At 34.9% G+C, this 25,167-nt stretch overlaps 1 long non-coding RNA gene across 6 annotated transcripts in view; it reads left to right on the top strand.

Moving 5' to 3' along the window:
* LOC140526550 (uncharacterized) overlaps window positions 1–24,824 on the top strand; it is a 52,568-nt gene extending 27,744 nt beyond the window's left edge. For 5 of the 6 annotated variants that reach the window (XR_011974422.1, XR_011974421.1, XR_011974418.1 and 2 more), the window contains 5 exons: window positions 6,046–6,204; window positions 19,339–19,388; window positions 21,174–21,250; window positions 23,882–24,093; window positions 24,728–24,824. This is a non-coding gene — a long non-coding RNA (uncharacterized lncRNA). The remainder of the gene's footprint in view (window positions 1–6,045; window positions 6,205–19,338; window positions 19,389–21,173; window positions 21,251–23,881; window positions 24,094–24,727) is intronic. The other variant, XR_011974419.1, reaches the window with a different exon arrangement.
* The last annotated feature ends 343 nt before the right edge of the window (window positions 24,825–25,167 follow it).

Here is a 25,167-nt window from a genome sequence, read left to right as displayed (position 1 = left end):
GGGACAGATGTGGTCACATAGTCCTATTAATGGACAGGGAGGATCTTATATTCCATTAACCCTACACATCGGAAGATGATATTTGTAACTGTGGAGAACTGTAACTTTATTGTGGCATTTAGGAGGGGTAGACACAGAGAGAGGGTGTGGGAATAAATAGAATTTGATGTGATGATTAGAATAATTAAGGGCTGAACAAAAGAATTATACTGAGAGAAGAGGAAAAGAGGAGACAGAAAAAGGTAAATTACATTACAGAGAGAGGAGCAAAACCCTATTACAGTAGAGGGAAAGAATGAAAGGAGATAAACATTCTTTGAACCTTGTTCTCATCAGAGTTGGTTCAAAGAATGAATAACATACACATTCAGTAGGCTATAAAAACCTACCATGCTCTATAGGGAAGTAGGAGGGGACAGGAGAAAGAAAGAGTGGGGCAGATAGAAAGCAGGGAGAAAGAAAGGAAGAAGTAGTAGGGGAAAGGGGAAAGAAAACAGAAGGAAGTTAGGGGAAATTAAGGGAGGTAACAGTCAGAAGCAAAACACTGGTGATGAGGGAAAGGTTGAAAAGAAAAAGAAAAGTATAAATGGGAATAGAATGGAGAGAAAGATACAGTTGGTAATCATAAATGTGAATAGGATGCACTCTTCCATAAAATAGAAGTGGATAGCACAGTGGATTAAAAATGAGAATGCTACAATATGTTGTTTACAAGAAACACATTTGAAGCAGAGAGATACATACAGAGTCAAGGTAAAAGACTGGAACAGAAAATATTATGCATCAGCCGAAGTAAAAAAAAACACCAAAAAAACGGGATAGCAATCATCATCTCAGACAAAGCAAAAGCTAAAATAGATCTAATCAAAAGAGATAAGGAAAGAAACTGTATCCTGCTAAATGGCATCATAGTCAATGAAGTAATATCATTACTGAGCATATATGTACCATGTGGTATAGCATCCAAATTCTTAGAGGAGAAGTAAATGAGTTATGGGAAGAAATAGACAGCAAAACTGTACTAGTAGGGGACCCCAACCACCCCCTCTCAGAACTAAATAAATCTTATCACAAAATAAACAAATAAGAAGTTAAGGAGATGAATAGAAGTTTAGAAAAGTTAGATATGGTAGACTTCTCAAGAAAACTGAATGGAGAAAGAAAAGAATATAGTTTTTTGTCAGTTGTATATGGCACCTACAAAAAATTGATGATGTAATAGAACATAAAGCCTCCCAAATCAGTACAGAAAGGCAGAAATATTAAACACATCCTTCTCAAATCACGATGCAATACAAATTACATGGAATAAAGGACCATGAAAAGACAGGTTAAAATTTTGGAAAATAAATAATCTTACAGAATGAGGTCAAACAAAAATTCATAGAAACAATCAATAACTTCACCCAAGAGAATAACAATAATGAGACAACATTCTAAAATGTATGGGATAGAGTCAAAAGAGTTCTTAGGGGAAATTATATATCTCTAAATGCTTACATAATAAAATAGAGAAAGAGGAGGTCTATGAATTGTACATGCAACTAAAAAAAACTAGAAAAAGAACAAATTAAAAATCTCTAAATAGCAAATTAGAAATTCTGAAAATCAAAGGATCAATTAATAAAACTGAAATCAAGAAAACTATTGAACTCACAAATAAAACTAAGAACTGGTTTTATGAAAAAAACACAATAAAATAAACATTTTGTTAATTTGATTTTAAAAAAGGAAGAAGAAAACCAAATTACCAGTATCAAAAATGAAGAGGTTGAATTCACCATCAAAGAGGAGGAAATTAAAATAATAATTAGAAGTTATTTTGCCCAATTATATGTCAATATGTCAGATAATCTAAGTGAAAGATGAATATTTACAAAAATATAAGATGCCCAGATTAGCAAAAGAGGAAATAATATACTTAAATAGCCCCATTTCAGAAAAAGAAATTGAACAAACCATCAATGAACTTCCTAAGAAAAACCTCCAAGGCCAGATGGATTTACAAGTGAATCCTACCAAACACTTCAGAACAATTAATTCCAAAACTATATAACATATTTGGAAAAATAAGTGAAAAATGTATCATGAAATTCTTTTTATGATACAAATATGGTGCTAATACCTAAAAAAGGAAGAGCCAAAATGAAAAAAATTAAAGATCAATTTCCCTAGTGAATATAGATGCAAAAATTTTAAGTAAAATATTAGCTAAGCGATGATAGCAAGTTATTACTAGGAAAAGTTGAGATTTATACCAGGAATTCAGGACTAGTTCAATATTAAGAAAACTATCAACATAATTGGCCATATCAATAACAAAATTAACAGAAATCATTTGATTATCTCAATAGATTCAGAAAAAGCTTTTGACAAAATATCATACTCATTCCTATTTAAAAAACTGGAGTGTATGGGAATAAATGTAATCTTCCTTAAAATGATAGCTAGCATCTATCTAAAATGGTCAGCAAGTGTTATATGTAATGGGGATAAGCTAGAAGCATTTCCAGTAAGATTAGGGGTAAAACAAGGATGTCTGTTATCACTATTGTTACTCTATATTGTTTAGCTTTAGTAATATGAGAAGAAAAAGAAAAGGAAGGAATTACAATAGGCAATGATGAAACAAAACTGTCACAATTTGGAGATGTCATTGAGGGATACCTAGAGAATAAACTAAAAAAATCACTTGAAATAATTAACAACTCTAGTAATATTGCAGGATATAAAATAAACACACATAAATTATTTGGTGTTTCTATATGTTTCCCACAAAACCAAGCAATAAGAGACAGAAAAATTCCATTTAAAGCAACTGTAGATAATATAAACTATTTGAGAGTCTTCCTGCCAAGACAAACCCAGGGACCGTCTGAACATAATTATAAAACACTATTTCACACAAATAAGGTCAGATCTAAATAACTGGAAAAATATCAGTTCATGGGTAGGCTAAGCAAATATAATAAAAATTACAATTCTGCCTAAATTAATTTACTTCTTCAGTGCCACACCAATTTAAATACCAAAAAAAAAAAAAAAATAGACCTAGAAAAAAATAATAAAATTCATCTGGAAGAACAAAAGGTCCAAGATATCAAGGGAATTAATGAATAAAAATTCTAGACAATGCCTAGCTACACCAGATCTTAAATTGCATAATAAAGCAGCAATCATCAAAATAACTTGATACTGACTGAAAAATAGAGTGATGGATCAGTGGTATAGGCTAGGTAAACAGACATGGTAATCAATGACTATAGTAACCTACAGTTTGACAAATTCAAAGATTCTAGCTTCTGAGATAATAACTGTTTGTCAAAAACTGCTGAGAAAAGTACAAAGCAGTATGACAGAAACTCAGCATAGACCAACATCTTACACCTAATATCAAGATAAGGTCAACATGGGTACATGATTTAGGCATAAAGAGTGAAATTGTAAGCCAATTAGGAAAGCAAGGAATAGTTCTCTGTCAGATCTATGGAGAAGGGAAGAATTTATGGTCAAACAAGAGATGAGAACAACATGAAATGCAAAATTGATTATTTTGATTACATTAAAGTGAATAGTTTTTTTTGTTTGTTTTTTGGTTTTTTTTTTTTTCCCACAAAGCCAATACAACCAAGATTAGAAGGGAAACAGGCACCTGGGAAACAATTTTTGCAGTAGCGTTTCTCATAAAGGCCTCATTTCTAAAATATATAGAGAACTGAGTCAAATCTATAAGAATACAAGTCATTCCCCAATTGATGCATTGTTACATGATATCAGCAGGCAGTTTTCAGAGGAAGAAATTAAAGCTATACAGTCACGTGAAAAAATGCTCTAAATCATTATTAGAGAAATGTAAATTAAAACAACTCAAACCACATCATACCTCTCAGATAGGCTAATATGACAAAAGTGGAAAAGGATAAAGGTTGGAGAAGATATGGGAATATTGCATTAATAATGCATTGTTGGTGGAGTTGTGAATCGATCTAACCATGCTGGAGAGCAATTTGGAACTATGCCTAAAGGGCAATAAAATTGTGCATACCCTTTGATCCAGCAATAACACTACTAGATCAGTATCTAAAAGAGATCATAAAAACAGAAAAAGGACCCACATGTACAAAATTATTTCTGGCAGCTCTTTTTGTACAATTCAAGAAATGGAAATTGAGAGGATGCCCATCAATTGTGGAATGGCTGAACAAGTTGTTGTATATGAATAAAATGGAATATTATTGTTATCTAAGAAATGGTGAGTAGGCGGACTTCAGAAAAACCTGAAAAGTCTTGAGTGAACTGATGCTGAATGAAGTGAGAAGCAGGAGAACATTGTTCACAGCAACAGCAACACTGTGCAATGACCACCTTTGTAAGACTTAGTTCTTCTGAGAAATGCAATGATTTAAGACAGTTTCAAAGGACTCATGATGGAAAATGCTATCCACCCCCCAGAGAAAGAGCTATGGAGTCTGAATGCAAATTGAAGCATATTATTTTCTCTTTCTTTTTTTTTTTTTGTTTTTTTTCTTTTCCATGGTTTTTCCCTTTTGTTCAGATTCTTCTTTGACAATATGACCAATGTGGAACTATGTTTAATATGACCATACATGTTTAGCCTATATCAGATTGCATGCTGTGTTGGCCAGGGAGTTGGAGGACAGTGGCAGAAGGCAGGGGGAAATTTAGAAATCAAAATATTATAAAAATGAATGTTGAAAACTAAAAAATAATTAATTTTTAAAAAAGAATAGCACTTTGGTCATAGTAAATTCATTGATATGTACTGATTGACTGACCTAGAACAATGCCCTGTAACTCACAATAGTTTCAACAAATATTTGTTCATTTAAATTGCGTATTACTAATTAAAGTCATCAAAACCTGTCTTCAATTTGATTTGTAGGATATTTACCATTAATTAGCCTTATCCCATGCTAAGACTATAATGCCTTCTTCCTTTACCAAGGAAGTATTCCTTTTTTCAATGATATAAATTTACTTGTATCTGTATATATCTTAGTATCACCAGTATTTCTCTTATTCCTTCAACCCCGTATTTAAGTGTCTAGTTTGGCAGAAATTTGTATAGTTTCTGCTTAATGATATAGGGTGCAATAAATTTGAATAGTAGGTTAAACAGAAGACTGTGCAGAAATAGTAAATTAGAAGAACATCACTGTAGAGAAAGAGTCTATTGTCCTCAAAGAGATTTTTAACCATCTTTATAAAATTTCTTTTTGATCATGGAGCAGTCTTTTCTCACATATATTAAGAAAGAGATGTAGGTTCATTGTCTGCACTTTTGAGGACATGAATCAAGAGTTGTTAGATCACAATGTTGGACCATCATTATTTCCAGGAATTAAATTAGCATCTTGGCCTCCAATGGGTATTGAAATGCACATTTAAAAATGAAATGATGTTTAAAAAGAGAAAAAAAGTTAAGAGTATCCCAAGTCTTAGTGCAATTTTTAGCTGTTAAAGCTTAAAGAACACTAAGACTTTAGGGATCCATGTATTTCAGTCTGACTCACATGGTAACTATCTCTGGGCAAATTATGGATTTGAAAGTCGTAACTAGGAATGAGTGAATAGGATTCTGAATAGGGGTCATAATAGTACTTAAACAGAGTAGTGGGGTAAGAAGAAATTTTAGCACATAGCTTTCCATCAGATGGTAGGCTTTGATAGTGCTGCTTCATATCCTTTTCTTCTCTACTCTGAAATGAGGAAACAGTCCTAGGAATGTAAAGTTCTATTTTCCCAGCTGGAAACATTCCTAGTTATGCTTCCATTGAGTTGTATCTGAATTTAACAACTTTTTTGTTGAATCTATGATCTTTCCACAATCTGCTAAAAGATTGTAATGGTGGTTAGTTTATGATTTCTTTTGGTTATTCTGTTAAGTTATGTCATGTTAATTAAATTTGGTGGCATTTATTGACTATTAAATATAATCTTATAGTTAGCTATTATCATTACTGTTATTGTAATTATTTTTATTGTTTATAACTATTATTGTTATTTTTATTCTCTTCTCAAAAGATGGCACCCTGACTTCTCTGTCAAGTCCTAGAAATTCCTTCATCCTGGAAGATCATCCTGGTGTTGAAATTCAGACTTAGAAAGTTCCCTCCTCCATTGCAGCCCCTCCCTCAGATTGAATAGCTCTCCCTAAAACCTCCAATTAAGGATATCTTCCAGGTCAGCCATGTCTTTATTTCTCAACAGATCCCAGTCTAGACTTCTCTACTGTGCCTTTCCCCACCTACCTTCAGCATACTCTAGGCTCTCTTATAGCTTCAGTTTATGTTTTGCCCCAAAAGAATATAAGTTTTTTAAAAGATGTTTTGTTGTTTAGTTGTTTCAGTCATAGGCTACTCTTTGTGATCACATTTTAGATTTTCTTGGCTAAGATACTGGAATGGTTTGCCGTTTCCTTCTCCAGCACATTTCACAGATGAGAAACTGAGGCAACCAGTTAAGTGACTTGCCCAGGATGGCAAAACTGGTGTTTGAGGCATAATTTGACTCATTAAGATGAGTTTTTCTGATTCTAAGTCCAGTGTTTACTCCACTACACCACCCATCTGCCACCTTTTTAAATGTAGGGATTGTGTTTCTTTTCACATTTGTGTATTCCCAACACTGAGCACAGTGCCTAACAAAGATTAGTGCTTTTAATAAATGATTGTTGACTGACTGGTTGGTGCTTTTTCTATTATTATGATTAAGACTACTACTACCTCTGTGACTACTACCTCTGTGACCTCTTTTACCCCCACTGCTGGCCTCACTGTTCCTCTAGTTGTCCCTTTCCAAGAGATTATTTTTTTCCATTCTCATGAACTCATTACTTGATGATGTTATATCTCTGTTCCCTCCTCACTATTGTTCTGGTACCATGATAGTCTTTCTGATAATATTGGAGAATTTCGAAGTAGCCCTTATTAAATGTCACTTAGCTACTCTTCCCAACTGAATGAATTTCTCTTTGATATTCCACTGTGCACTAAGCAACAGCAAAGCAGGGTGGAAATATTATAGACTTATATAGTTCAGTTGCTCCACATTAGAAAGTTTTGAGAAGAAGCAATAATCCATTTTATGGCAATAATTTCTGTAACAAAAGTACTTGGAATAAATTACGAGAAAAGAAAACAGAGAAAGATGTACAAAATCTATGCATGTATAGATTTAATATTTAAATTTTTCCAAGCCTTCTGTAATGTGGGGTGTGTAATGTGAAATACTGGCAGGTTCTAAATCTGAGGCTTTATGAGTTTTTGTGATTTTTTTGAGGTTAAGACACTAGCTACATTTGTGATTTAAAAATATATTCATTAGGCCTATGGTTTTGTGTCAATGCTATTCCAGATGATGAAAACATTTCAAAGGTACGTTTAACTTCGTTTGAATCCATGTGACTCTTTGAGACACCATGCACATATCCACTCTGCCAAATGTCATTTTCAGTCTGATGAGAGAGTCAACTTTGTTTTCCTTTCTTTTAAAACAGGTAGGTGGCACAGTGAATAGGGCTTCCTGTCTGGAGTCAGGAAGATGAGAGTTCAAATCTGACCTCAGATACCTACTATCTGTTTGACCCTGGACAAGGCACTTAGTTGTGTTTGCCTCAATTTCTTCATCTGCAAAATGAACTGAAGAAGGAAATGAAAAACCATTTCAGTATATTTGCAAAGAAAACCCTAGTTACAATGAGTCAGAGATTACTGAAATGAATGAGCAGAATTACAACTGTGATCCTTTTAAAAAAAATTATATTGAATTCCTTAGCAATTTTAGAATGCATTATTGAAGTGATGACATGTGAGGTGATTTCCAATAGCTAGTACAGCTTGATTAATAAGTCATAGCAGACTAATCAAGATTTCTTTTTGAGAAAAGGATTAATCAGAGAAATGGCACAGATATAAAAGAGCTTCATTTCAGTCTCATTATCTCATAATATCTGAATGGACAAGCTATAGATAGGTGAGTTTGATAATTAAACCTGATATTTATGTATTACTGTAATGCTTTAAAAGCACTTAATTTATGGGTTATGTGATTTGGCCATGACAAGTCAACTAGTACATGTGAGAACTGGGATATGAACCAGCATCTAGCACTATTTAAATTACACCAGGAGATCATAGATAGAGAACTGGAATGTACTTCAGAGGTCATCTAGAAAAGAGAAATCAAACATGGAGTACATCAACCACACTCCCAAGTGTAGCCTGAATCAGATCAATGTCTAATTGGGAAATATTTTACAAAATAAAGTAAATATAATAAAACATATATAATATTACATTTAAGACTTAATATGCAGCCAGAAGGGATCATTACTTATGATTTAATAATTCCAGTTTCTGTTTGAGTTTGAAACCGCTAGCCTCCTACAACTCCACTCATTTTGGAAAGGTAGAAAATGAGGCTCAAGGAGGTTAAATGAATTTCTCAAAGTATCAGATATCAGAGACAGAATTTGAAGGCAGGTTGTCTGACTCTAGACTAAGTGTTCTTTCCACTGTACAACACTGCTCTGTCACACCAATGTTTTCAAAGTTCAGGGTTGGAGAAACCCTCCTTCAGAGACCTCACCCTCATTTAAGGTGGACACTTCATATTTATCCAATTTAAGAAATTGTTTTTCTTTTTTTATTTTGAACTTAAACATTAAATAAAACAACCATTTCCATATAAATAACAGAACAAAGAATAAAACTGAAATTTTCTATTATATATAACTTCCTTTTCTTTTAAAATATATAATACATTCAACATGTTGAGTTTCAAAGTAATTCTTTTCCCACAAAATTTATTAATTTATTTGTTTTCAGTTTTCAACATTTGCTTCCATAACTTTAAAATTTTCCCCCTCCCCCATCCATCCCCAAGACAGCATGCAATCTTATATGGACTGTGTGTATAAACTGCTAATGCACACATTTTCATATTAGTCATGTCACATAGAAGAATTAAAAGAATGGGAGAAAGCATGAGAAAAACTAAACAAACCAAATATAACACGAGAAAATAGTCTGCTTCATTTTGTGTTCCGATTCCATAGTTCTGTCTCTGAATATGGATGCATTTTGGATCATGAGACCTTTGGAAATGTTTTAGGTCCTTGCATTGCTGGGAAGCACTAAGTCTACCAAAAATAGTCTTCACACACTGTGGCTGTTACTGTGTATAATGTTCTCCTGGTTCTGCTCACTTCACTAAGCATTGGATCACATATGTCTTTCTGATTATTTCTGAAGTCCTCCCCTTTGTCATTTCTTATAGCACAATTGTATTCCACTATATTCATATACCACAACTTGTTCAGCCATTCCACATTTGAGGGGCATTTCTTCCTTCTTGTAAATTTGACACAGTTCTTTATATATTTTAGAAATGAGACCTTTATCACAGATACTAGTTGTAAAATGTTTTTCCCAGTTTTCTGTTTCCTGCCTAATCTTGGTTGCATTGACTTTGTTTGTGCAAAAACTTTTCAATTAAATGTAATCAAAATTATCCATTGTGCATTTCATAATGTTCTCTATGTCTTATTTGATCATAAATTCCTCCCCTCTCCATAAATCTGACAAATAAACTATTCTTTTCTTCCCTAATTTGTTTACAGTTATGTCTGTATAGCTAGATTGCAAACCCATTTGTACTTTATTCTTGTGTACAATGTCAAGCATTGGTCTATGCCCTGTTTCTGCCACACTATTTTTCAATTTTCCTAGCAGTTTTAGTCAATCATTGAGTTATTATCCCAGAAGCTAGGGTCCTCAGATTTATCAAACAGTAGACTTCTATAATCACTGACTACTCTGCCTTGTGTACCTAACCAATTCCACTCTCCTATCCCCCTATTTCTTAGCCACTCCCAAGTGGTTTTGTTGATTACTGCTTTAAAATGCAATTCAAGATCTGGTATGGTGAGGCCACCTTCCCTAGCATTTCTTTTCATTAATTCGCTTGATATAGTGGACCTTTTGTTTTTCTAGATGTATTTTGATATTATTTTTTTCTAGCTCTATAAAACATTTTTTGGTAGTTTGATTTGTATGACACTAAATAAGTGAATTAATTTGATAGAATTGTCATTTTTATTATATTATCTTGGTCTACCCATGTGTGATGGCAAGCAAAATAAGATTTTTTATTTTAGTATAATCAAGTGCTAATTGAATCTTGTCTTTATCAATCAAGAGTCTTTATTAGCAGTGAAGTACAGAAATAAGAGTTTCTTTAACTAGAAACAGTATATGAATTTGTATTGTTATTTATTATAATGGGATTAAAGGACTTCCCTACCCATTGATGGGTCTGCCTAAAAGGGGATTTTGGTTAGGGAAGATTTGTGGGAAGGCCTAAGTCTTTTGCTAATGAAGCACTGGTTCTCAAGGGTTGTAATGACCTCTGGTTCTACAAAAGGTATAAATACTCTGAGTTGAGGTTTTAGTTTGGGGTTTACTGACTGGAAGTGTTTGTTTGTCCAGATGAGGACTCTGTGAAGCTGCTTTAAGGAGTCCTCCACCTTTGAAAACCCAAATGTCAGTGCTCCCCTCTCTGGTAACTATCACCAGACAGTTGGGGTCAAACTGTCTGTTGAATTCAAGCAGAGGAAGCATGTGTGTTGATCTTTGATTTCTCTGTATTTTCTTTGAAGTTCAGGGTGCTGACTCCCCTGAACTAGGTAAATGATATGTGCTTGGTTAAAGGAATGATATATGTGCTTAATTAAAGTGATTGTTAATGCTTCAGAAGTTGCCTTTCTTTTTATGAATATAGATCTAAGAAACTGTGGTAGCAGGTCCTTCTGTGTATGTTGGGATGCTTACTGATACACCATGAGAAACTGATGATTTTCCTGTTATTAAAATCTGACTTTATTCATACAAAAAGAGTTGTAAGTGCTTTCATATAGTGCTTGGGTTTGTTTGGACAAGTGCATTTCAAAATATTTGATAATGTCTACAGTAACTTTAAATGGGATTATTCTTTCTATTTCTTGCTGTTGGGGTTTGTTAGTAGTATAAAGAAATGCAGATGATTTGTGTGGGTTTATTTTATATCCTTCAACTTTGCTAAAGTTGTTTATTATTTCAAGTAGTTTATTTACTTGATTCCCTAGGATTTTCTAGGCATATCATCATATCATCTACAAAGATTAATAATTTAGTTTCTTCTTTGCCTTTTCTAATTCCTTCTATTTCTTTTCCTTATCTTATTGCTAAAACTAATGCTTCTATTAGCATATTGAATAACAGTGGTGATAATTGACATTCTTGTTTCACCCCTTGGAAATGCATCTAGCTTAAATCCATGACATGTAATGCTTGCCAATGATTTTTGGTAGATATTACTTATTATTTTAAGGAAGACTCCATTCATTCCTCTGTTCTCCGGGGTTTTCGATAGGAATGGGTGTTGTATTTTGTCAAAAGCTTTTCTGGCAGCTATTGAGAAAATCATATGGTTTCTGTTAGTTTTGTTGTTGATATGATCAATTATGCTGATAGTTTTCCTAAAATTAAACCAGCCCTGTGTTCCTGGTATAATTGCTACCTGATCAAAGTGTATTATTTTAATGATAAGTTATCATAATCTTTTTGCTAATATCTTATTTAAAAGTTTTGCATCTATATGTATTAGGAAAATTGATCTATATTTTTCTTTCTCTGTTTTTGCTCTTTCTGGTTTAGGTATCAGCACCATATTGGTATCATAAAAAGTATTTGGTAGGATTTTTTCTTTGACAATTTTCCCAAATGCTCTATGTAATATTGGAATCAACTGCTTTTTTTAAATGGTTGATAAAATTCACTTGTAAATCCATCTGGCCCTGGAGATTTTTTTCCATGGGAGTTGATTTATGGCTTTTTTATTTTCTTTTTCTGAGATGGGGTTACTTAAATATTTTACTTTCTCTTCTACTAATTAGGGAAATTTATATTTTTGTGAATATTCATCCATTTCACTAAGGTTATCAAATCTATGGGCATACAGCTGGGCAAAATAATTTCTAATTATTATTTTAATTTCCTCTTCATTGGAGGTGAGTTCACCCTTTTCCTTTTTGATACAGTCAATTTGGTTTTCTTCTTTCTTTTTTTTTTAATTAGATTGACCAAAGTTTAATCAATTTTATTGTTTTTTTTTCACAAAACCAGCTCTTATTTTTTTTTATTATTTCAGTAGCTTTCCAAATTTCAATTTTTTAACCTCTCCTTTGGTTTTCAGTATTTATAATTTGGTATTTAATTGGGGATTTTCAACTTGTTCTTTTTCTAGCTTTTTCAGTTGTACCCCCAATTCACTGATCTTCTCTTTCTCTATTTTATTCATGCATTCAGAGGTATAAACCTCCTTTAAAAACTGCTTTTGCTGTATCCTTTAAGTTTTTGTAGGTTGTGTCATTACTGTCATCATCTTGAGTGAAATTATCAATTGTTTCTATGATTTATTGTTTGACCCACTCATTCTTTAGGATTAGATTATTTCGTTTCCAATCAATTTTTGGCCTATCTCTCCATGGCCCTTTATTATATGTAACTTTTATTACATCATTATCTGAAAAGGATATATTGACTATTTCTGCCTTTCTGCACTGTATTGTGGGGTTTTTATGTACTAGTAAATGGTTATTTTTTGTGTATAAGTCATGTACCCCTGAGAATAAGTTATATCCCTTCCTATCCCCATTCAGTTTTCTCCAAAGGTGTATCACACCAACCTTTTCCAGAATTCTATTCACCTCCTTAACTTCTTTCTGGTTTACTTTGAAGTTAGGTTTATCAAGTTCAGAGAGGGAGAGGTGAAAGTCCCCCACTAGTACAGTTTTGCTGTTTATTTCTTCCTTTAACTCCCTTAACTTCTCCTCTAATAATCTGGATTATATACTACTTGGTGCATATATGTTTAGTAATGATGTTACTTCATCATCTAAGGTGCTTTTTAGCAAGCTTTAGTGTCCTTCCTTATTGATTAGATCCATTTTTGCTTTTACTTTGTCTGACGTTAGAATTGTTACCCCACCTTTTCTTTTTTATTTCAGGTGAAGCATAATATATTCTACTCTAGCCTTTTACCTTTACTCTGTGTGTATCTCTCTGTTTCAGATGTGTTTCTTGTAAACACCATATTGTAGGATTATGATTTTTAATCCATTCTGTTATCTGCCTCCATTTTACAGAAGAGTTCATCCCATTTACATTCAGAGTTATGATTAATATCTTTGTCTTTCTCTCCCTCCTATTTCCTCCTCATTTATGCTTTTATTTCTCCTTTTCTCTCTTCAGGAGTTTTACTTTTGACCGTCACTTCCCTCAATCTTCCCTCTCTTCTATCAATCCCTCTCCCTTTTCTTTCCCTTTCCCATACTGCTGTCTGTAGGGCAAATTGAATTTCTATACTTAACCATGTATGTTATTTCCTCCTTGGTCCAAATCCAATGAGAGTATAGTTCAAACAATTCTCACCTCCCTTCTTATTTTACTCTACTATAATATGTTTTGGGGCCTTTTTAGATGATGTAATTTATTTCTTCCTCCTCCTTTTGTCTTCTCCCATTACAATCACTTCCCACCCCTTAGCTTGATTTTTTTTATCATCGTGTCAGTTAATTTATGCCCACAGCCTCTATCTATATCTATATTTATATCTATATCTATATCTATATCTATATCTATATCTATCTATCTATCTAGCTAGCTAGCTAGCTATCTATCCATCTATCTATTTATCTATTTATCTCCCTTTAAAATGGCATAATAAATATACAGTTCTCAACATTAACAAGTATAATCATCCTCTCTAAGGCTGTAAACTGTTTGGCCCTATTGAACAACAAGGTTTTTTTTTTTTCTTTTGCTTTTCCCTGTTTACCTTTCTTTGCCTCTCTTGAGGCAAATTTGTATTTCTATTTAGAGGGCAAATTTGTATTTAAAGAGCAAATTTTCCATTGAGCTCTGGCCTTTTTATCAGAAAGGTGTAATGGAAATTTAAATGGGCAGATCTTTCCCATTCATTAATAGACCCATGTGACTTGCCTGGGTCACATGGAAACCTGAGTCACATAGAGCATTGTGGGAGAACCTTTTGGAACAGATAGAACAGGAAGGGGTAGAGTAGAGCTGAGAGGAAGTTAGTCAGAAATCAATCAGAGATAGGAAAAGCAGATGGCTAGCTTGTATGAGAGCTTGTTTTTGATTTGTTTAAGGGAGATGGTTTGTGGGAAGCCCAACAATGGGAAGGTTTGGGGATGGTATTGCCCTCTACATTGTTATTGTGTATAGATTTCTTTGTTACTAAGATGGATTTGACTTTCTGGTGTTGGGACTTGGCTTTCTGATGTCTGAATAAATGTTTTGGTTCCATCTTTCTCGTGGAGAGTCTGCTGTATTTCACAATTCAGAATTGTGCTGGGATGTTTATGGCTGCCATAGGCACTGTGAATATTGCATTGGCACTACAACAGGTCTGGAAATCCTTTATTTCATCGAGTGTCCATCTCCTTGCCTGAAAGATTATGCTCAATTTTGCTGGGTAGTTGATGCTTGCTTGTAATCCATGCACCTTTGCCTTATGGAATATCATTCCAATCCCTCCAGTCTTTTAATGTAGAAGCTGCAATGTCCTGCATGATCCTGACTATAGTTCCTCAATATCTGAGTTGTTTATTTCTTGTCACTTGCAGTATTTTCTTCTTGAGGTGGTAATTCTGGAATTTGGCAAAAATATTCCTTGGCATATTCAATTTAGGATCTCTTTCAGGAAGTGATAGGTAGATTCTTTTGATGACAATATTGCCCTCTGGATCTAGGACCTCAAGACAGTTTTCCTTGATTTCTTGGAAATTACTGTCCAGGCTCTTTTTTTCATCATGCCTTTCCAATACACCAATAATTCTTGGATTTTCTCTCCTGGATCTATTTTCCAGGTCAGTTGTTTTTCCAATGAAATATTTTACATTTTCTTCTATTTACTTTATTCTTTAGATTTTTTTTGACCAATTTTTCATGCCTCATAGAGCCATTAGTTTCTACTATACCAATTCTAATTTTTAATGAGTTCTTTTCTTCAGTTAACTTTTGTACCTCCTTTTCCATTTGTCCATTTTTTTTCCTTTAAAGGAATTTTTTCCCAGTTAGGTTTTGTACCTCCTCATCTTTTTGGCCAATTCTCCTTTTTGGAGAACTGTCCTCTTCAATTATTTCTTTTCTTTTTCTCAATTGTATTTTTTAAAATCATTGGTCATTTTTTCTCCTACCTCTCTAAATGAACTTTTAAAATCCTAGTTAAACTCTTCCAAGAATGCTTTTTGGGCTTGACAACAGTTCATATTTCCTTTTGAGGTTTCAGATGTGGATATAGTGTCAATACTGTCCTTTTCTGAATTGGGATTTTGATCTTCCCTGTCCCCATAATTAGATTCTATGCTATTTGCTTTTCTAATTTGCTTCTTGGTCATGGTAATTAATTGCCTTTTTTTCCTTGCTTTTAAAGTAGATCTATGCTCCTGGGGCATAGAGGGCACTGTCTCACATTTCTTGTGCTGGGAGCTAGGGGCTTGATTACTGGCTTTGTGTGCTGTGTCCTCTGGTTCTGTCAGCTATAGGTTATATAATACTGCATCTTACCTGGTGCTCAGCTGGCTGGTGTGTGCAAAGGTTAAGGCAGATGAAGTGTTTCTGAGTTTCTCTAGATTAACAGTAAAATTCATGGTGTGAAGTGTGAGGTAGGGGTGGTCTGACTTCTGAAGGTCTCCTCCTCCCCCACAGATGTGCTAGATATTGGGCAGGCTCAGCAGTTGATGGGCCCTCATCTGCACTGATGTCTGCCCAATTCCCTTGGCTGTGCTAAGGCAGGCCTGGGGTCCTGGAGTTGGCACATGCATGCTCCACCTCCCTAGGGCACGGGTCCACTGAGGTGTAGCTTGCTGGGATGCCTCAAGTCCTGCACTTGTCCTCTTCAGCCACAGCAAGAAGGACACTTCCCTTTGATCTCCCTAGTCTCCAGAGCTTAAAGACTACTGTACCCCTTCTGTTGACCCCACTATTCAGGATTTATCCTGGTGAAATATTCTCTGAGTTTTTCAAGGTCAACAAGGGGAGGGTGAGAGAACCTACAGTTTACTCCACCATCTTGGCTCCCTTGCATATAAATTTTATCTATAAATAAAGGATTATTTGCTAATAACGTACTAAATAGTTCTAGGATATAACATCCTATAGTTTTCCAACATGAAATGAAGGAGGAGATCAAATTTGAAAAACTCAAATTATATTATAAAACCAATAGTCATCAAAACCTATATCAGGTTTCATAAAATAGAAACATTTATTAGTGAAATATGAGATAAGACAGAAGCAAAATAAATAAATGTAATGTTTGATAAATCAAATAAAATAATTTACTAGTGAAAGATCTCCCTTTGTGACAAGAACTTCTAGAAAAGAAATGAACCTTTTCTATACAGAAATTGGATTTAGATCCTAACATCCCATACACATCAAATAATCTCACAATAGATATATAGTCACACACAAATTATAAGAGATTTGTGGGAAGTGCATTTTACAAGTATGGCTAAGGGGAGAATTTTCCATCAGAAAAAACTGGAAAAGAATAAAGAAAGTCATAAATCATTTCAGTTACATAAAATTTAAAATGTTTTAATAAAATCAATTGAGATAGAAAAAGAAGAGAGATATTCAAGAGGGGAATAATGGCATCTAATATCACTGATACTATTCTGATATTCAAGACAACTTAGATTTAGTTCAAGAATGGCCCCTGGAGGCTAGTTAATCCATCTCTTCAATGTTTCCATCTCACTTTTACAAATTAGCAAACCAAACAACCAAGAAGTTGATATACTGAAGGTCAGAAAGCTAGTAAATATCTGGAGTTGGATTTGAAAAAAGATCTTTCTGACTCCAATTGTTCCATCTTAACTGTTACTTCATGAGGCTTTTCTTAAAAGATATGTGCTTGTATAGGGAGCTGAATATTGAATCCTCCTGTTTAAAGCATGATGATTCACCAATTGAGCTGATATTTGCATGTGATGTGTTTACGCACACACATATACACATACAGATATGTACATGTACGTTTTGCTTATATACAATATGTATATATGCATGTACATGTAGGAAAAATATTGATAGTTTTCAAAATAAGAAATATATGAATCCTTTGATCACATGATCCAAACAACTAAGTAGTAAGAAAAACACAAAATAAAATAATTCTGAGATTAATCTGTTATGTAGTAACTAACAATACTATGCAGTTTCATCTCCATGGAACAGCAATGCCATACGTACATCTTGGTGCTCTCCCCTTTCAGCTTTCTTTAGCATATTGCTTTCTTCCATTAGATTGTAAGGTCTTTGGGAACAGAGGCTATCATTCTTTTTCTTATTTGTGTTCCCAGTGCTTAGCAAAGAGTAGTCATTTTATGTATTTTATTGAATTATTTTGAAAGTGAAAAAACTAGAATTTGACAATTCCTATAAAAGGTGAGAGTGAAGAATTAAGGATGACATTGAGACTTAAGCCTAAGTGACTCTGAAGATGGTGGTAACCTCAATAGTAACTTGGCAATTCAGAAGAAGGGTTGTTTGTTTTGTTTGAGATATTCTTAGTATGACCAATGGCGATAAATAACAAGCAGTTGGTAATGAAGGACTAGAAATTAGATGAGCTACTCTAGTGAAACATGTATGTAGATAGATAGATAGATAGATAGATAGATAGATAGATAGATAGATATAGATATAGATAGATAGATATAGATCTGGTTATTGTCTTTAGGAAGATGATAATTGAATACATGGACACTGATGAAATTGCCAAATAAATTAGTTTGTAGAGAAAAGAGAAAGCCCAAGACAAATCTTTGAGGTATATCCTTCTGAGAAAGATGTAAAAGTATGTATGTACTGATACTGAATAAAATATACAGAAATAAAAAAGTAATATTCATAATTACAGCAACTACATAAATAAAAGTATTTCTAAAAAAAAAAAAACTCATACCCACAACTCTTGGAAAATCAGTGATGTTCCTAGAGAATACATAATGAGACATAACTCCTCCTCACAAGAGAAATACAAGGAATTGCTAGGGCAAAATGTTGTACACAGTGTAGAACAGAAGTTTGAAACGTACCCTCGGCCACAAGGACACAACTCCTGGTTGTGGCAAGAACCGTATAAAAATGTAATTGAAAAATATTTTTTTTTTTAAAAATCAAAATACATTATGACATAGATAACTTATGACCACAGGCATGTTTATATTTGGACTTGATACTAATGGCATAGATACTCTCTCAGGTGTTTTGTTTTTCTTGGTTATAAGGAATGGCTTATTCTAGAGATTTTATTGTTGTTTTTCTTCTGCCAGAAATAAGTGATATAAAGAGCAAATACATCAATACAATAGAGACAGACATGGAAAGAGATAGAAAATGATGGGAACGGAGAGACAGAGAGACAGAGGCAGAGAGAGAAAAACAGAAAGACAGAGAGACACAGAAAGAGAGATACGGGGTGGGGGGGGGGGGGTACTTTAAAAAGAAACCTGATCTGGAACTACAATCTTGTTGATTTGCTTGGGAGCATTGAGAGGTTGAGAGACTTGCCCAAAGTCTCAAAGAGGGAGGGAGGAGGGATAGAAGGAAGCACAAATAGAAGAAAATAAGAATGTAAGGAAAGGAGGAAAGAAGAAGAGAGGGAAGGAGAAAACAACTTTCATATCATATAAGCATAGTCAAGCCAAAAAAAAAAAAGAAATCTCACATTGGGTATGGTTAAAAATATATTTTTCATTTCACATATTAGTCAGTGTTTTCTCTCTCAGGAGATGGGTAGGTTTCTTTGTTTCTCTGTTATGGAATCATGGTTGATATTTCATTGATGGGAACTTTAAGTGTCTCAGAAATATTTATTTTTATGGTATCAATTCCAGAGTATAAATTATTCACCTGTTTTCATTTAGAAATTTGAAAATTTCTCCTGCTTTTTAAGAAAGGCCCTCTAAATTTTTAAGTGGGTACCTCTTTTCTTTAAACATTCTTAGTAGTCAGAATGTTTGGTTGTGAAACATTTAGGTGCCAAATAAAACTTTGCTTTCTCCCACTGACATTTTGAGACATAAATTTAAAAAAAATAAGATCTTGCCTATACCTACGTTATAAAAAAAGTGAATTTCACTTGGTTAATTTTTCTCACATATTTAGAATTTGATACAGAACTAAAAAAAAAATGTTCCACATAGCTCTTTCCTCCCACAAAACATCTATCTCTGTTCAGTTCTTTAGCTTTTCATGGGACTGCAAAGCAACAAGGAAAAAGGAACAAAGGTGAGATTATAATAAGGAAAGAATGGTGGGAGGGGAAGGGGAGAAAAATACTCTAAGCTATTCCAAGCTGTTTATTTTCACTCCAAAGTGGCAGAACATAACAAAAGCCACTAAAAGAAAACAAAACTCTAATCTTAATATTATGTAGAACCCAATCTGCTCTCAGAGACCACCTTTGGAAACTGAAAATTCACTTTTAGAGGGAACAAAACTTATTCAATGTTTGCTTCATTTACAAGAATATAAAATTGGTTGGCCTGAGGTAGACCATATCCTCAGGGATAACCCTGAATTAATAGATTTATATAGTGGTTTGGCACTGGGGCACTTAAGTCCTCCCCTTAGGATATTTTTTGAGTACGAATTTGATAGGCAAAGAACTTGTTTCTCTTATTATTTTCTCCCCTACTAATCTGTCTCACAGATTTTATATGAAAAATATATTTTTGCCTTTGATGCCTTCAGATAGTTGCTGAGAATATGTGAGATTATATGTGTAGCATAAGTACACTTGTGTCCTCATATTTTTGCAATGTTGGTAAGATTCATTTCAGTGAAACAATGGAATATGGGTCCTGGGTTAATAAAGCAATTTATATTGCATAGCATTTGGAAGAAATATCTTTCAGTTAAACTAGTCCATCTGTAACTGATATGTGTAGGAGTTTTACTGCAACCTTCAATTATGCTTTCTTGAAAGAGGAGAGAGTGAGAATAGAGGCTTTATAAAGTAAACATACTGCAGAGACTTAATCACTACAAACAAGAAAAATTTCTGTTCTATTCAGTTCTGAAAGAAACAGTGGCTCTGTAACTGAACCATAAGCAGCACGTTGACTACACAGCCCTTAATACTTTGCTGGAAGGTTTGTTATTCAGGTACTTCAGTGTTGCCCAACTCTTCATGACCCCATTTGGGATTTTCTTGGCAAAAGATAATGATTTGCCAATTCCTTCTCCAGTTCATTTTACAGCTGAGAAAACTGAGGCAAAGAGGTTTAAGTAACTTGTACAGCATCAAACATCTAGTATGTCTCTGAGTGCAGATTTAAACTCAAAAAGTGGAGTCTTTATGACTTCAGATTAGTACTCTATCCACTATACCACCTAGCTGCTCCAACCACAGGAAAGGATGTACTTGTTAAGTTGATAGCCATTAAAGACCTGCTGTGTCTTGTAAAGCACTTGATAGGTCCCTTATCTGGTAATTAGAAGGAAAAAATGCAGGGAAAATGCTGGAAGTCAATCAATTCATCAATAAATTTTTAAAGTCCATACTGTGTACTTGACATTGTACTTGGCAATGAGATTACAAAGACGGAAACTCCTGCCCTCATAAAGCTATTCTATTAGAAGAGATACTATTCACATGTGAGTTTATACCAATGTAAGATCTTGGCGAGGGGTCAGGGGGATTTCGGTAGCTGGGGAATAAGACAGATTTGGGTATCTGGGGAATAAGACAGATTTGGGTATCTGGGGAATAAGGAAAGTATTCATGTAGGAGTTGACATTTGAGCAGAGATCTGAAGAAACAATACTATTTCAATATCACTATTTTTGAAACAACAGATTTTTAACATGGTACAAAGGATCTTAGATTATAAGATGAAAGAGAACTTGAAGGGTCTCTGTAAAACTTACTTATTTTATGGATGAGAGAAATGAGGTCCAGGAAAGTATAATGACGTGCAAAGTTACACAGTAGCAAATAGCTGAGGTAGCATTCAAACACGCATCTTCTGATGACACACTCATTTGTCTTTTTGCTGTACTATGACACAGAGTTTATATAATTGAAATGAGTCATTTCCTGTCCTAAGACCTTTGGAGAACATTGACAAGCAGGAATGCAGTAAAAGGTAAGAGTTCTGGGTTATGTGTCTATTCTTTCCTTGCTTTCTTCATGTTTGACTCAAAGAAATCAAGGGAAGTGTCATACTTTTGGGAAGATAATTAAATGAAAAGTTCCAGACCTACCTAACTTTTTCCATGCCTCCCACAAAAGTAGCAAGAAATGAGCAAAATAAAAAAGAAATATCCATAGGAAATAAATTTCAAATAGGTACTAGAGAATATTTAAGGAAAATAAAGATTTTAAAGTCTACTTTGCCTTATCTATATTAGTTTTTTTTGTTATTATGAATTAATTTTTAGTTTTCGACATTCACTTGCACAAGATTATGGGTTCCAGATTTTCTCCCTATTTCTTCCTTTTCCCCACCCCAAGACAATGTGCATTCTATTTATCCCTTCCCCCAATCTGTCATGCCCTCTGATAGAGGTATCACCCCACACATTTCTCTTATCCCTTTCTCTTCTATTTTTCTGTGGAGTAAGATAGATTTCTATATTGCTTGAATATCTTATTTCCCAGCTGCATGTAAAAACAACTTTTTAACATTCAGTTTTAAAACTTTGAGCCTCACATTCTCTCCATTCCTCCCTCTCCAGCCACCCTCATTAAGCAGACAAGCAATTTGATATGTTATACATGTGTAATTTTTCATGATTTTCCTGCATCAGTCTCATTTCACTTCTCATTTTTTTCCCCTACTTCTGTTACTTGATTTTCAAAATCCATTCCAAATTCTTCTATGGACTGAGGCCAATTCATATTTTTCTTGGAGGCTTTGGATGTAGGAGCTTTGACTTTGTTGTCTTGTTCTGGTTGAGTGTTTTGATCTGCCCTGTCACCAAAGTAAGAATCTATAGTCTGACATTTTTTCCCCTCTGTTTGTTAATTTTCCCAGCCAATTATTTGACTTTTGAGTTCTTTGTTAAGGTAGAACACTGCTTCCAGAGTGGAGAGTGCACTGTCCCAAGCTTCAGGGGTTTTGTGCAGCTGTTTTCAGAGATATTTCTAAGTACCTATAAATTATTAGTTCTTCCAAGCTTGTATGATCAAGGGAGAAGTGTTTATTCATCTCCTGGCCTGTGCTCTGGGCTGTGAGTGACCACAAGCACTCTTTTCTGTCTTGGAACTATGAAGAGGATTCCTTCTCCACCACCACCACAAGATCCACTATGCCAGGGCTCCTCCTCACCCTAGGACCACCATCCAAGACTGCAATTCAGTTCCAGGCATGGCAAAGCAGGAGAATCCTGCCTTACCTCCAGCAAAGAGATGCCTGCAATCTCTTTCTGATCAGCCACTTGATCCCCCCCTACACATACTGTCTGTGGAGTTCCAGAAGGAGCTGCTGCCCCTGTTGCTTCCCTGTGTCTGATTCCTGACCAAGCTCCTCTGTTTACCCTGGAACTAGAGCTTGGTCATGCTCTTCCCTTCCTCAAGTAGGACAGAGCCCTCCCACTGATCTTCAAAGGTGGCTTTGGCATTTATGCATTGATAAGTCTGCAAGCCACTGCAACTGCCAGTGATTCAGTCCCCTGAGGCCTGCTCCAGCCATCTGTGCAGGTGTGGCTCACCCTGGAGTGTGCCCCCCTCCCAGCCTGGTGTGATAGACCCTTTCTGTTAACATTCAGGCTGTCTGGAGCTGGAGATTTGTTTCATGCCATCATTTTGTGGGTTATGCAGTTCTAGTATTTGTTTAGAATCATTTTTAGATGTATTTGGAGGATTTGGGGGTAGAGCTCAAGCAAGTCCCTGCTTTCACTCTGTCATCTTGGCTCTACCCCCCTCTACACTAATTCTTTACCATACTTTCTTTACCTCCCCTCCTACCACTTAGTTTTCTTTCCCACATAGTGGGAACAACAGATGGGAAAATTCTCAGCCAGTCATCTCCCTTTTCAGATTATATCATAGGATATAGGCTCAATATTCTACATGCTTCCCATCCAAACCTAATGTAATCAAGGGACTGGTCCATGAGGGCACTCCCTGGTAGCATGTGTACTAGGCTCAGTCTTCTGCCAGAATATGTTGGACTTGCTATTGGACATTTCTGATGAAAGTGCCCACTTGGCTGATTCAGAGCATACAAAGACGTTCTCTATTTCCTGTCTTCTTAATGAGACGTGAATGATACTCTTTGATTAGCTGCTGAGTAAGAATTTAGTATGCTCACAAAAGGCTCTAAACAACCAAATAGATTACCTGGTGATAGTAAAAGGCAGATATACTAGAAGCTTATTGGTTTAGTCTTGGACTCTTACCTCACTGGAGGGCTACTATTGAGACAACTAGGTAGCTCAGGAGATAGAACTCTGGGCTTGGAGTCAGGAGTATCTGAGCTCAAATTAGGTCTCCCTCTGTGACTTCAACTGTGTGACCCTGGTCAATTGACTAAACTTTTGTCTGCCTCAGTTTCCTTCTCTGTAAAATTGGGATCATAATAATATCTACCCATATCACAGGATTGTTGAAAATATTAAATGAAATAATATTTGTAAAGCACTTAACGTTGTGCCTGGCACATAGTAGATACTTCATAATTGTTTGTGCTCCTCCCTTCCTGTTCCTGCTTCTGTGACCTATGAAAGCATGCTAATTGTTTCTTGCCTCCTTTGTTTGCTTCTTCTGCCTTCAGGAAAATGAGTATTGGAAATGGAACATACTAGACTAAAATATTGTGAGATCTGAAAGATCAGAAGAGCCACCAGAGCTCCACATCAGAATTTAGCAATAGCCAAGCCAATTGATTACCACAGCTTTAAAGAGATATGGATAAGAACAATCCCACCTATACGCTGACCCAGCAGTGAGATGACATGTCCTTCAAGTGGGAGAGGAAACTTTTCTGTAGGTGATTCTTTACCTTAAGAGATCTCAATGAGTTAAACGTTTAGCTACTAATTGAAGTTTGAGCCCACTTTTCCTAAGAACGACGATGTAGAGGGAAAAATGTCCCCTAGTTGGAAGGGTGGGCTATTTTATGCTCTGATTTTCATGGTTTCATTCCTGTGAATACCCTTTTATAAAAGCTATTTGATGTTAATTAATTATGTGATATCAAGGAGATATCAATGGATTAAATGAGACTGGAGTACTAATTACCAGCAATGAAATTGTTGGCTAAATATCATTTAGTCCCACTGGATGTAAAGGGATACCTTTAGAAGCCTGAGAGAATTGATGTAGCCAGATGAGCTCTGGGGATCTCCCTTGCTATTTTGTTCATGATTTTTGATATTAAGTCCGAAGTCTCATTACACTACTAGTCTAGTGCTGTAGGTTAGGAGCTATACCAGCTTTTGAGCTGGTTTTAAGACAGCTGAAATTAGGGCAGGACACCATTCCCAAACATCTTCATCCAAACACTAAAGTCTAGCAGATATTAGGTCAGCCCTCTTGCTTCACCTCAGAGTCTATCTCAGTTAAAATCATCATATTCTATTTGTTCTTCATTCCAAATCTACACTCCATGATGGGATAGTAGCTAGAGGAGTTTCGGGACAAGGAACATTTGAAATTGACTGAATGGAGGACCATCAAGAACCTTCCCAAGAACGGCAGAGGGAAAGATTATATATTGGAAGAATGATTTATTATTTTTTAAATAAACTTCTTTTAATTTTCTCTACTTGAGTTTGCTTCATTATTGAGGGCAAAGGCCTAAACAAAGATTTTCCCTGAACAGGCCTCTAATAAAGAGTAAAACATCAAAATATAGTTATTGCAGATTTTTCTTGTGTCCTTTGTATTGCCAAGGTAATATTCATAACACTGGTGGTGACTATGAATATGCCAGCACAGTTCTCAATAACCAAGTATAAAAGACTCCCCATATAGAAGGCAGAAGAAAAACATTTATTTAAAAACCAGAAAGCCAAATCCCAGAGGCAGAAAGCAAAATCCATCATGGTGACCAAGAAG

Source organism: Notamacropus eugenii, chromosome 2, assembly GCF_028372415.1.
Source record: "Notamacropus eugenii isolate mMacEug1 chromosome 2, mMacEug1.pri_v2, whole genome shotgun sequence".
NCBI classification, from domain to species: Eukaryota; Metazoa; Chordata; class Mammalia; order Diprotodontia; family Macropodidae; genus Notamacropus; species Notamacropus eugenii.
This window is presented reverse-complemented; position numbering and strand designations above follow the sequence as displayed.